The sequence below is a fragment of the Elephantulus edwardii genome, unplaced genomic scaffold (assembly GCF_000299155.1).
Source record: "Elephantulus edwardii isolate Elephantulus edwardi_28Jun2011 unplaced genomic scaffold, EleEdw1.0 scaffold00009, whole genome shotgun sequence".
Lineage (NCBI taxonomy): Eukaryota > Metazoa > Chordata > Mammalia > Macroscelidea > Macroscelididae > Elephantulus > Elephantulus edwardii.
Window position 1 is genome coordinate 10,195,533 of NW_006399759.1, and position 14,822 is coordinate 10,210,354.

Sequence of the window (14,822 nt, forward strand, 5' to 3'; positions counted from 1 at the left end):
GCTCAAAGGCATCAATTCTTCTATCCTCCTTGGTCATTGTCCAACTCTCTGATGCATAACAAGTGATTGCAAAGACCACGGCTTGTATCAGACACATCTTAGTCTCCAGAGAGACACCATTGCTCTTCAGTACTTTGGAGAGGTCCCTAACAGCAGACTCTCCCATGGCAATACACCTTTTAATTTCCTGGCTACTGGTGCCAAGAGTGTTGACTGTGGAGCCAAGCAAACTAAAGCTTTTATATGTAAAAAACATGAATAGGTAACATAATTTTATTCATTTCATCAGATTCACTTGACTCTTAAAATTCCATTATTCCTTTTAACATCAAAATCTTAAAACATAAAAGTATAATATCCTACTTATTATGGCACAAACAATTAAGAGCTCCGCTACCAACTGAAAAGCTGGTGTAAAGCCCATCAAAAGCCCCTGGGTGGTGATCCCTGTGACCTGGTCTTCTACTTCTGTGAAACCACAACCTTGCAAATTCTATAAGCACAGCTGTGTTGTGTGACTGGGTCTCCATGAGTAAGAATCAACTCAACCACAACTAGAAACTTTTACCTGGCATTTGGACTTAGAGACTCCTCAACTCAAGAGATACTGGCCACAGCATAAGAAACTGGCAGCAGTGTGAGTTGTTCAGAATCACAGAAGCCCAGACAGCTTGTGACCTAAAGCATCATATCAAGGGCTGGATAAGGGGAGAAAGTTGTTCAACGGCATAGGCAGGAGTGGAAAGAGATGCTGGTAGAGCAGGGAAAAGTGTGGCTCAAGACACATATGCCAAGAGTGGGTAGCAACATTGAATCTGTTGGTTGCTTCTATAATTGGGGAAATATCTTTCATCTGCTCCTTTCTGCAAAATGCTTGTCTGTCAGATATTGTTCCAAATCTGAGTATTCGAATTAAGACAGACTAGGAAGAAAGATTGGCCATCCACTTCAAAAATAACAGGTCTTTGAAAACCCTATGTACAACAGAAATTTTTATGCTTACATTTTATTATTCAGCATCCTATATCTAGTTTATCAATATGGCACATTTTAAATTTCATGTGCCAATGACTAGACTTCTGCTTTCTCTGTCAGAACTTAAGCAAGTAAAAGACAAGAAATGACTATTAAAAGATACATGACTATGTTACTAACCAAGCAAAATTTGCTAGCATTCACTTAACTGGTAAAATAAATTTCTAGTAACTTTATACCAGATGAGGCACAGATCTGGCCATGTAGTTCAAGGAGCTTGTCCACTGTAGAGCTTCCTGCCTCACAAGAAGTGCTTCCAGAATTGGCTAGTGACACTGCTGTACATCCCAGTATCTAGAACCTTACCATCCATTTTACATAATGATAAAAATTGATGGTAAAAATGCTGAAGAAATACAATCACATTAATAGTAATATCCAAATTAATTTATTAATGTAAAATTATTCTCCAACACTGAAGAGGCACATATATTCTTGTTCATGTTCTCTAGAAAAATTTGTACATTTTCACTAGAAGAATGTCTATGAATTTTCACGACAGCACTGTCAAATAGTGGAAAACTGGAAACTATCTTATAATCACTCAAAAGAGATTAAATATTGGTTGGTATAACTAAATTATGGTATAGCTATGCAATAAAAATCACAGGAAAAAAATACACTGGGAGAGGAAAAAATATCTAAAAAGTCCACTGCAGAATAGTATGCATACAAAGTTTAAAAATAGACAAAACAATTATGTCTTATATCTTGATATAAATTTATTCATGATAGTGTGCATTTCTAGGGCATGGAAAGGGTGGAGAGAGGAAAAGTGCACTGATGGTTCAACTCCACAATCTTCTACTTCCAGGAAAAAAAATTTAAAAATATGAACTAAGTATGGAAAAATGTTAAGGCCTGGCTAAGCCATGCAGAAGATGGATCAGATGATTTTACTACTATTTGTTCTTTTCTGCAAGTTTGAAATACATGCCATCTCCAATTTCCAGATGGTTCTCATTGACTCCATTGTAAATCAGTGCTGACCTAAGTTGACTATCTCTTTTTTTCGTTTTCTTTATTACTGCCTTTTATTATTTATGTCTATAAATCCTAACATTGAGTATCTGCAAGTGAACATTTGAGAATGATAACATATGCAAATTACATGCTGCAAAACTATATATAGTGTACACTACTAATAATTAAGTACTCAAAGGAGAAAGACAAGGGGCAGGTAGAACCGGAATGTAACACAAGTCAGAAACCGCCTGTATTTCCTATTAATTAGGAATGCAAAGAGCTCTGAATTGGCTGAACTCTAAGAAGCATCTATAAGAAGAAAAAAAAATTCTAAAAAAGAGCTTTCTTAAGCCTTATTTCTGAGTGTATAGAATCATCTATATGCATGCATACAAGTTCTCTCATTTAACCGCTCAACAATACGGTGAAAAAGGCAGGCTTTATTCCTATCTCACAGATCAGAAAATTGAGATTAAAGAAATTGAGTGTCTTGCCTAAAGTAATCAAAGAGCCACACAAAAAATTCAGATGAGCTGTAGGTACAAAGCAACTCTAGGGTTAGAAACGGAACCTTCTGCTTAGTTGTTCTTGTCAAAAGGAAGGGAGGCAGAGGGGATAAAAATGTGCAACAATGAATGAATGAAAATCTAACTTTTCTGTAAACTTTCGCTAAAATCACAATTAAAATAAAAATTTTATTTTTTTTTTTAAAAAAAGGTTACTTTAACCAAAAACTCAAGATGAGCCTCAAAGATGATATGGCTCCCAAAAGTAGCTTAACTCTGGGATGTATTAAAGGGAAAGGAAAAAAAAATTATCATTTGACCATACTCTGTACTACTTTGTACGTAACTGAATACAATTTAGACTGACAATGTTTAACCATTGATAAAAATGGTTACTAATAACCACTTGCAACAAACTAGCAGGGGAAAAAACCTTTTAGCCATTAAAGCTCTTTAAAACTTAACTAATTTGCTTAGAACTACAAACACTTCTACTGTGCTAGTGAAAATAACACTCTTACTTAATTATAAAACAATTTGATGCAATCACCAATTCCTTTCTCATTTAAATGGCTAAAAAAACATAACCTACTTAAACGTGGCATTCTAGCTTTTTATTTTTATTCTAGTTTTTATTTCTAAAACAATTTTTGATTGATAAGATTTTAAAATGCCTTATAGTAAGTAACAGGTTGAATTGGCTCCCAAAATTTATGTTGAAATTCCAAGCCCTAGTATCTGTGAATGTGACCTTATCAATCAACACGAGGTATTATCAAAGCACGTGGGTCCTGATCTGAGTGGAAGCCTACACAAGAGGAGAAGAGTAACAGAGACAAGGAAGACAGCCATGGGACTACAGAGTTGTGTGGCAGCTGCAGACTAAGAAATACCTGGTGCTACAGGTTTAGAATTGGGAAAGGTGTGTGTCAGGGCTGTATCCTTTCTCCATATCTATTTAAAGATATGCTAGCCAATCATTCAAGAAGTCTGACTTATGAAGAATGTGGCATCTTTAGAAATGGAGGAAGACACATCAACAATCTGCCTTATGCATATAACACAGCTTTGCTTACTAAAAGCAAAGAAAACGAGGAATTTGTTGCAAAGGATCAAGGACTGCAGCTTTTGATCAAGATGAATTACATCTCAACACTAAGAAAACAAAAATCTTCACCACCAGACCAATGGGAAACACCAAGATAGATTAAACAGATGACTGAAATTTTCAATTATTTCATCTTGGGTGGATCCACAGTCAACACCATTGGTACCTAGAGAGTATAACATTGGGAAAGTCAGCTGGGAACCTCTCCAAAGTACAGAAGAGCAATAATGTCATTACTAAAGACTAAGATGCACCTGATTCAAGCCACAGTCTTTCCAATCACCTGCTGTGAATCTAAGAGCTGGACAATGAAAACGGCTAACGGGAGATGAACCAGTGCCTTTGAGGTATGATGTTGAAGAAATGCTAAAACATCCCATGGACTGTCAAAAGAACAAACAGATATGTCTTGGAAGAACTACAATTAGAAGTGCTCTTCAGAGGCAAGGATGGTGCAGCTTTGTCCCACACTTTGGGGATGTTGCTAAGAAAGGCTATTTCTTGTAATAGAACCCCAGGCTTGGAAAGGTGGAGGGAGAGTCAGCAGAAGAGAGTATGACTGACCCTCCAGGAGACGGACTGACACAGTTATCACAGCAATGGGGTCAAATACTTCAGAGATAATGAAGATGACAAAGGATAGGATAGAGTTTGTTGTTCAAAGCAAGTCCTACTCAATTGCACTTAACAACAACAACTAGAAGTTGAATGAGATAAGAGCCTTTAAACAAAAATGGCAATGAATTCAAACTACTAACTAGCCTTGGTGGTCCAGGTTAAAATGGCCAATACCAGTTTAATTCAGCTGTCTAATGCCTAGAAGCAGGGAACTCCAGCAGAATAGTCTATAGGGAGTTGTGCTGTTAACTTGAGAACCGTAACTCACATAATCTATTGACTCAAACCACACCACAGGGTCTGAAGGAGAAAAGTGAGCAATCTTTTCCTAGCTCAGCTTCAAAAACCCTGTGGAGGGTTACTTACCAGATGAATCTGATTTCGTGGCAATGACTTTGAGGGGGTGTTTGGTGTGTTTAGTTGGTTTTTGGTTGGTTTGTTTTTTTTTATTCCTAGGATATTGGGTTTTATTTTAAGCAGTTGAAATCCAAAAGGTAGGTCTTTTTTATTTAATTAAATCAGCTGTGAGCAGTTTGGTCTTTTTTATTTAATTAACAGTCAGGTGTGGTTATTAGTGGACCGGTTTTAGTTGAGCTTCCAGATTAAGACACATCAAGAAGCAAGAGTGGCAAGCCACTTCTTAAATAACAGGCCTCTGAAAACCCTATGAACAGTAGAGAAATACAGATAGTTATATATTAGTGGTAGGGCCCAGATTGAAAGTCAGTCTAAATGAAGAAAAATATTGGCAAGCATCCTTTAATAAATGGAACACAGAAGGTAAGTGTCTCCAGTGTTGGAAAACTAGAAATAGTGAAAAATGAAATGGAGCGTATGAACATTAACATTCTAGGCATTAGTGAGATGAGATGGAGTATCTTTGGCCACTGCAAATTAGATAATCACATGGTATTTTATATTGGCAGTGAAAAGCAAAATGATGTTGCATTCATATTTTAAAAAGTCAATTTCAAGTTCTACCCTGAAATACAATGTTGTGAGTGATATGATATTATCCATACACTACAAGGAAGATCTGTTAACACGATTGTTATTCAAATATACACCCCTACGTCTAAGAGCCTAAGAGAAAGAAATTGAAAATTTTTACCAAATCTTGGAGTCTGAAAGTTAGGAGGACTTAAAGCACTTGTAGAAGATCAAAGAATATATCCTTCAATATGGATTGTGTCTCAATGTCAAGAAAACAAAAATTCTTACCACTGGACTGACATACAACATCATGACAGATGAAGAAAAGATTGAAACAATCAACAACTTAATTTTACTTGAATCCACAATCAACACCCTTGATACCAGAAGTTGGGACATCAGAAGACATTTTGCACTGGGAAAGTCTGCATTTAGGGACCTCTCCTAATTATTGAGGAGTAATGATGTCACTGTGAGGACTAAGGTGCTTGTGATTCAGGCCATGGGTCTTTCCAATCACATGCTATGCATCTGAATGAACAATGAATAAGGAAGACAGAAGAATTGATGTCTTTGAGCTATGGTGCTGGAGAAGAGTACTCAACATCTCATAGGTTACCAAAAGAATACTTTCTTGGAGAAAGTACAGCCAGAGTGCTCTTTGGAGGCAAAGCTTTGCCCCACTTACTTCAGGCATGTTGCCAGGAGAGGGCTATTCCCTGGGGAAGGACATGATACTAAGAAGGGCAAAGGGTTAGCGAAGGAGAGGAAAACCCTCAACCAGGTAGACTTAAATAGTGACTGCCACAATGGGCTCTAGTGTGTCAGGAAGAGTGAGCAATGCACAGGATAGGACAGAGTTCAGATCTGTTGTTCATAGGGTCACTGTGGGTGGAACTCACCTCAATGGCACCAACTGCACCTAACAATAACATCAACACAACAGGATCCTGGTATTTATGCATTCCATTTCCTTTCTTAAAACTTCCAATTTCCTAAATCCAGCATTCTGTATTCTAATTTTTTTTTAAATTTTATTTTATACTGGTTCACCTACAAAGTTCATATACACTGTTTTCATACTGGATCTTTCCCTCTTCCCTTACACCAATCCCTCCCTCCACCCATCAAATTGTGTGACCCTATATTCTAATTATTATTATTTGGTGCTTGCAGCTGTTTCTCATTTTGATGAGTGCTGTATCAACAAATAAAGATCCTTCAGGGGATGAAAGCTTTACTCCATCCACAAAAGATGAGGAAATTAAAAGTTTTCTACCAAAGATTTTATCTTACTAAGATCCACAATCAATATCTTTGGCACCAGCAAGTCAAGAGATTAGAAGTCATACTGTTGTTGTTGTTCTTGTTGTTGATTGCTGTCAAGTCGAACATGACTCATAGCTCCCTATGAAACAAAAGGTCTGAAGCCTTTCTCTATCATCATTTATCAAAGTTCATAGAGTTTCCAGTGGCATGTTGTTTAGGAAGTGGATGCCATTCCTGCTTCCAAACCTGTATTAAATTGGGAGCTCCACCACTGTCCACCATGGGTAACCATTACGGCATTTGACACCCCAATGGAACAAGGTCCAGTGTCACAGCAGCATATTGACAGAAGAGTGCTGTACTACTTAGAAGAATGTTACTCCAAAATATAAGAACAACCGACTTTAAATATGAAGGCCCTCCCCAAGTTCTGCATTGAGAAAATCTGCTGCCCAGGACCTTTTCCAAGTTCCAAGGAATAATGATGCTAGTTTAAAGAGTAAGGTGTACCTGATTCAAGTCATGGTCTTCTCAATTACTGGCATCTGACAGTTGTACAACAAATAAGGATGACGGAAGTGATGCTTCTGTGTTTTGGTATTAGAAAAGAGTGCTGAATATCTCACTGCCAAAAGAACAATCAGGTACATTTTGGAGAAAGTGCCAACATGGTATTCCTTCAAGGTGAGGATGGCGAAGCTTCGTCACATGTTATATGAAGAGGCTAGCTCTCGGAAAAGGACATCATGTTTGAAAAGGTGGCAGTTGAGGGTCAACAAAAGAAAGGAAGACCCTCAGGGGTAGACTGACCAGTAACTGTAACAAAGGGCTCAAGTGTATCAGAGATGGTGAGATGGTACAGGTAGGGCAAGGGTCAGATTTGTTGTTCAAGGAATCACTATGAGACATACTTGACAGCACCACACCAACTTCTGCAGTATGAAATCGAGCATACCGTCAAGATACATTAACAATAACTGATAGCTGGAATGCAAAACCAGAAATTAAAAAAAAACCAAAAAAAAATGGGTAGTTGGGCAAATAAGGCCTTGGTGAGGTGAGGGATCACATGTTAGAATTTTGTATCACAACCATTTACTCATTGAAAATACCTTTTTTAAAAAAACAAATGGTGATTATATATGTGCACTTCATCAGATGGAATAAGGTTATCACTGTCAACTACATCTATGAAAAGAAACAGTGAAAAGCTCAGTATTAAGAATCAGAACCAAGCCAGGGGTTAAATGTAGATCAAACCATTAACTGATCATATGCAAGTTCAAATTAAAGCTGAAATAAATTAGAATAAATCTGCAAAAGCCAAAATATAAGCATTTCCCATCTGAATCTAAAAAGTATCTCAAGCACAGATTTTATACACTGAATGCTAATGACCAATGACCAGGCAAGTTTATGGCATTCAAGGGAATACATGTGAAAGCAAAAGATCATTTTTTAAACAGAAAAGGCCAAAACAGATGTCGGAAGAGACTGAAACTTGCCCTTTAACACAGAGAAGTGAAAGCAAAAGAAATTTTAAGAGAACAGAAGATTTCAAATGATTGCTCAAGAAAACAGAGCAAAACACTGTAATGATATGACCAAAGACCTAGACTCAGAAAACTAAAAGAACATTAGAAGTCCTCAAGCTGAAAGAACTGAAGATAAAATAAATTTAATCCTCAAATTGCAACACTGAAGGATTTATCAGTAATTTATTGACTGACACAGGAAGCATCAAATGAAGACAGAAGGAATAATGAATTACTACTATACCAAAAAGAATTGATCACTACTCAGTTATTCCAGGAGGTAACATGTGATAAAAAAACCAACAGTACTGAAGAACAACACCCAGGCTGCCACCGGGAGTGGATCAAAAGGGCTCCAAGAATTGACTGAACTACTGCTGTAGCCCTAGACATGCGCACTAACCTATGCTAAGAAACTGGAAAAACACCTACTTGAGCCACCAAGTGGAAGAGAGTCCTTTCCCCAAAAAAGGTAATCCAATGGGGACCTACATTTATGCCCATTTTTTTTAAAAAAAGCTATCCAAGAGAATGAAGAAATTATAGAACAATATCAGATTACCAAAAAACATTTTGCTCAATATTACTTTTAACAAGGATCTTTCAGAAAACTGAGAAGGAACTCACCCGAAATTTTGAAAAGGCTATGGAATGAGAGATATCACTGATGACAGTGGATGGATCTTGGCTATAAGTAGGGATACCAGAAAGCTGTTTACTGTATTCTACTGACTGTGCACTGGCATCAGACTACATAGATAACAATAAATTATATATAACATTGAGAAGAACAGGAATTCAGAACACTTAATTATACTGAGTACAATCTGTACATAGATCAAGAAATAGTCATTTTTACAAAACAAGGAGGTACTGCATGGTTCAAATTCAGAGAAAGTATGTTGCTACAGCAGGGTTGGATCCTTCCATCATACAGACTCAATCTGTATGCTGAGCGAATATTGCAATAACTTGAACTATCTGGAGGGAAAAAGGTGGCATCAGAATTGGATGAAGACCCATCAACAACCTGTGTTATGCAGCTAACTCAATCCTGACACAGAAAACAAGACTTGAAGCACTTATCGATGAAGCTCAAAGACTGCAGTCTTCAGCATAAATTTCACTTTAGCATTAAAAAAAAAAAATTCTGAACTAGACCAATAAACATCATGTTAAGTGGAGAAAAGTTTGCAGCTGTCAAGGATTTTCTTTTACTTGGAGCTACAATCAATATCCATTGGAAATAACAGCCAAGGAATTAAAAAACTTATTGATTCAGTGACTGGGATAATTGGGATGGGAGTGTCAGAGACAGTGCGATTGGCACAGGACAGAGCGGAGTTTAGGGCTGTTGTACATAGGGTCGCTATGAGTCGCAGGCGACTCGATGGCACATAACAACAACAACAACAACATTTCATTCAGCAAAACTGTTGCCAAGGACCTCTTCAAAGTGCTAAAGAGCAAAGCTGTCACTTTAATGACTAAGGTACATCTGATTCATTATGTACCACAGAGTCTAAACCAACCCATAGCTGACCCTCCAGTGTGTTTCCACAGGCAGTTAATTGCATGGGAGGAGACTGCCCATCCTTTTCACAAAGAACAGCTGGTGGCCTAAAACTGAGTGCCTTTGGGATTACAGCACAGCTTCTTGCCACTAGGCCACCAGAGCAAGACATGTTGTTATGTGCCATCAAGTCACTTATGACCCATAGCAACCGTACGTACAAGAGCTCTGAAGTCTGCCCTGTCCTGACCAGTCTCTAATTCTGACATACTAACCCCTATTGCCCTAGTCACTGTATCAATCTATCTCATCCAGGGTCTTTCTCTCCTGCACTGTCCCTCTACTCTTCCAAACATGATGTCCTTCTCCAAGGACCGATCTCTCAAAGGCATCAATTCTTCTGTCATCCTTAGTCATTATCCAGCTCTCTGATGCATAGTAAGTAGTTGTGATGACCATGGCCTGGATTAGGCACACTTTAGTCTTTAGACTGACATCATTGCTCTTCATTACTCTTGAGATGTCCCTGACAGCAGGTTTTCACAGTGCAATTCACCTTTTGAGTTCCTGACTGCTGGTGCCAAGAGTGTTAACTGTGGAGCTGAGCAAGCTATAATTGTTAACAACCTCAATCTCTTCTCCATCCATTTTGGTGCACCCAATTGGCCGGGAGGTAAGAATCTTTGTCTTCTTGATGTTGAGCTTCAATCCATATTGAAAGCACTTCAGGTCCTCCTCAGAGAAAGTCATAGTTTTTCAATTGCTTAGTATGCATATGAATATTAAACAATGAGTAAAGAAGACCAAATAATAACTGATATTTTTTATTCAGAGTGTTGACAAAGAATACTGAATATACCATGGGTTGCCTAAATGAGCACTTCTTGGAAGAAGTGCAGCCAAAGCACTCCTCAAAAGCAAGGATAATTCTGTTGCACACAGTATCACTATAAATTAGTGCTGATTCACTGGCACCTAACAACAACTTGGTGGCTTAGTGCTTAGAGAACTCAGCTTTGTTAACCAAAAGGCTGGCAGTGGAACACACTAGCTGCACCATGGGAAAATGATGGAACAGTTGGCTTCCACATCATTACATATTTAGAAACCCTATGAGATAGCTTTACTTTGTCATACTGGGCCACTATGAACAAGAATCAATTCAGTGGCAGGAGGGTTTTTCAGGCTTCAAAACAGTGAATAACAAATCTCTGCTGTTTCAAGCCACCCACTATGTAGCACCCTTTGGCAACCCAGGAAACTAAGATATGGTACAACATAATGCATCAATGAAATGAATTAATCATCTCTGAAAGCCCTTTCACCACAGATGCCAAGGGATTATAGGTGAGACTACAAGATCAATAAACTTCCTCTGAATTCTTACATTTGATAAGTGAAAATTTTACTAAGACTTTGATAAAAATAAAATTAAAAAACACCTCCATTTAAAATATCAGCAGGAAGCCAGCAATAAAACTAATAAAGTGATAGACAGTAACATACTGATTAAAATATTATTAAGTGGGTCCAATCAGAAGTCCATGATAATATGTACATGAAAAATGAGCTATATTTCTTCTGAAAAAGACTACAATCACTACATGCCACATAGAAAAAGAAACTTACTCAAAATGAATCAAAAAGTTAAATGCAAATACCAAAACTACAAAACCCTTAAAAAGAAAGCACAGGCAAAAATCTCTGTGACTCTGGATTATGCAATGGTATCTTACATATGACACCAAAAGCACAACCAGCCAATGGGGAAATAATAATAAACTAGACTTCTTTGAAATTAGAATTTTCAAAGCTTCAAAAGACACCAAAAGAGTAAGGAGAAAACGTACCATATGGGGGGAATTTACTGGCAAATACTGTATCTACTAAGGAGCTTACACCCAGAATATGGAGGAACCCTGGTGACACAGTGCATTATGGGCTGGGCAACTAACCAAAAGTCAACGCTATGAATCCATCAGTCAGTCTGAGGGAGAAAGATGAGGCAGTCCCACCCAATAGAGATTTACGGCCTCGGAAATCTGATGGGAGAGTTTCTATGAGTCAGAATCAACTCAATAGCAGAGTGTGAGTTTTGTTGGTGTACATAATATATAAGGAGATTGTACAGCTCATAAAAACAAAACAAATCTTAGTTGGCAATTAGAATAGGCATTTCTCAAAACAAATGGTCAAGAAGCACAGGAAAAGATGCTCAATGTTATTAATCATTAAGGACATGTTCACCAACACTACAAGGAAGTATCATTTCACACCCACTTAGACTAGTTAGTAAGTAGGGAGGTGCACTGCCAACCCAAAGGTGGCACCTCTCTGGTGGTTCAAATCCACCAGCTGCTCCAAAGGAGAAACATGGGCAACCTCACCCCTTGCAATTTACAGTCTCTAAAATCTGTGGTGCTGGAGAAGAGTATCGAGGGTATCATGGACTTCTAGGAAAACAGATTCATCCTGGAAAGGGCTAAACCGGGCAGCTCCCTGGAGGCAAAGATTCTGAAGCTCCGTCTAACATACTTTGGACATGTTGTAAGGAGGGACTGGTCCTTGGAGAGGGACATCATGCTTGGGAGGGTGGAGGGACAACACAGGAGAGGAAGGCCCTCTAAGAGGTGGATTGATTCAGTGACTGGGGTAATAGGGATGGGAGTGTCAGAGACAGTGCAACTTGGTACAGGACACAGCAGAGTTTAGGGCTGTCGTACATAGGGTCGCTATGAGTCACTAGTGACTCGACGGCACATAACAACAACAACAAAAAAAACCCACTGGAGGGTCAGCTGACTGGAGAGCTAGTACTGACTCACCAGCAATGACTTGAGAATAAGAATCTAAAAGTCCAATCACAACAAGTGTTTCAAGAATGTGGAAAAACTGGAAACAAACCTCAGACACTACTGCTAGGAATGTAAATGGAATAGGAGCACTGGAAAACACTTTTACAGTTTCTCAAAATGTTAAAAATTGTTACTGCTGTTCTAAGTCCCGACTTAAAGCAACCTAATAAAAAATTAAATTAAATGCTATTATCCCCACAACTTGCTGCCACATCACCTGCCGGTGAATGCCCACTGTCATCCATAGGAGATGTTAAACATAAAACACAAGTATATAACCAACAATTCCACTCCTAGGTATATGTCACCAGTTCCTCCACTTCAACTAAAAAGAAAAAGAAAAAAAAAACATAATCACATAAAAATCTTCACACAAAAGTTCGTGTCAATGGTGTTCTAGAAAACAATATTCTAAAAGCATAAATCACCCAAATACTCATCAATACATAAAGAAAAGGATGTATATCTACACAAAGGAATATTATTTGAATGAATGGAAATGATTGTATGAAATACAACGTGAATAAGGATAGTGTGAAATACAATGTATACAAACTTTTTAAGCAAACCAATATAAAAGAAAAAATTTTAATAAAATAACTACTATCTGGTGATAAAGAGAAATGAATTCTGATAGATGCTATGATACAGATGAACACTGAAAACATTTCAGTAGGTGGAAGAAGTCAGTCATAAATGGTAACATACTGTATCATTCTTTTTATAAGAGGTAAATTCATACAGACAGAGAAGATTGTGGTTACCGCAAGCTGGTGAATGGGAGGATGCAGAGTGACTGCTAATGAGGATGAGGTTTCTTTTTTGGAAAATGAAGTACTCTATGTAGAGATGATCATTGCACACATTTTTTACTACACTAAGAACTACTGAAATGTAGTTAGAATCCTCCACTGCTCCATGGGAGAAAGATGGGCAATCACCTCTTGTGCAATTTACTGACTCTGAAAACACACTGTAGGGTCAGCTATGAGTTGGTTCTAATTCTATGGAACACAACAACTGAATTACACACTGTAAAGGAGTGACTTTTATAATTAAATATCTCTAAATAAAAAAAAATAAATGGGAAGCCTTTCTGGGATTAGCAAAGTGCTGTGTCTAGATTATGTATCTTTCATCATAGTAAAAAAACTATGATAATGTAACAGAACTGCTGGAAGCAAAATACCAAGGTATGTCCAGGTCAAAGTAGCTCTAGGGCTTTCTTATAAATACAATCCCAAGATTAAAAGAAACAAAGTACATATTCCTATAATCTGAATGGCAAGACTTCAGTAGACATCTTCTGTAGACATCAGTCATTAATTCACAACATCCTCTGCCATTAAACTGGACATGGCCATAGATCCCTTATCAGCAAGTTCTCCATGTGCTCATTACCAATCTGTCATCGTTGATAACAAAATGCTGAAGGTGAGACCTACCGGTACTAACTTCACATCTAAGGTGTTATTTCTTCCTGTCAATATATTTTAATATATTATGTACTGTAGTGTTGGAATAGGCTTTCAGAGGCAGTTACTCCCATGACAGCAGACTGTTCATCTTTCTCCTGTGGAGCTGAACCATGTGCCCTTGGATTGGCAGCACAATTCCTTACCATAACAATCAAATGGTTATGTCATGTTTTCAATTATAAATTATTTCAAACATAAAAATGGTATTTAAAATTATTTTAACATATAACACATACCCACGAACCAGCTGAAGAAATAAAACACTAAAATTTCAGTTACAATTTATACTTTTCATAAGTATTTTTTCTTTACAAAAAGAATTGAACTGTGACTATTTTCTTGCTCTCAAACAAATTACATTAAGGCTAGTTCTATGGGGCCAAGAGTAATACTAAGACATCATTATTCACACTGGAACTATTCCATAACCTCTGACATGTGATATTTAACACAGAAAGTCTAACACTCTCAATTTTAACAGAAAGATATTCTCATATCTCAATAGCAATAGTAATAGAAACAGAAGTTAGAATATGACCAGAGAGTTTCTCCCATTTGAACTATTTCAATGTCACTTAGTCAAAGGCAAACGCCTCCACTATCCACCTTTCATTGTGCAGTCAGCCCACACGCTCCTCATGTTGCCACACAGACTATTTGTCAAGGCACTTTCCCACATAATACCTCACTAATCCCATAAAGTAGATAAGGCAGCTATATTTATACCCATTTCTATGGATATGGAAGAACAAAGCAATTAAGAGTACAAGCTTCTTAGCAATGTGGCCTTGAACATTTTACTTAAGCTTCCTGACCTGAAAATGAAAATGATAATGTCTGATTTCCAGTGTAGTTAGGAGAGTCAGTTTGTTGTTGTTAAAATAGTTATGGAATCATTCCGACTCATAACGACCCCATGAGAAACAGCGTACGCAAGCATATAAAATGAATGGTTGTTGTTGTTGTTGTTGTTGTTGTTGTTATGTGCCGTCGAGTCGCTTGCGAC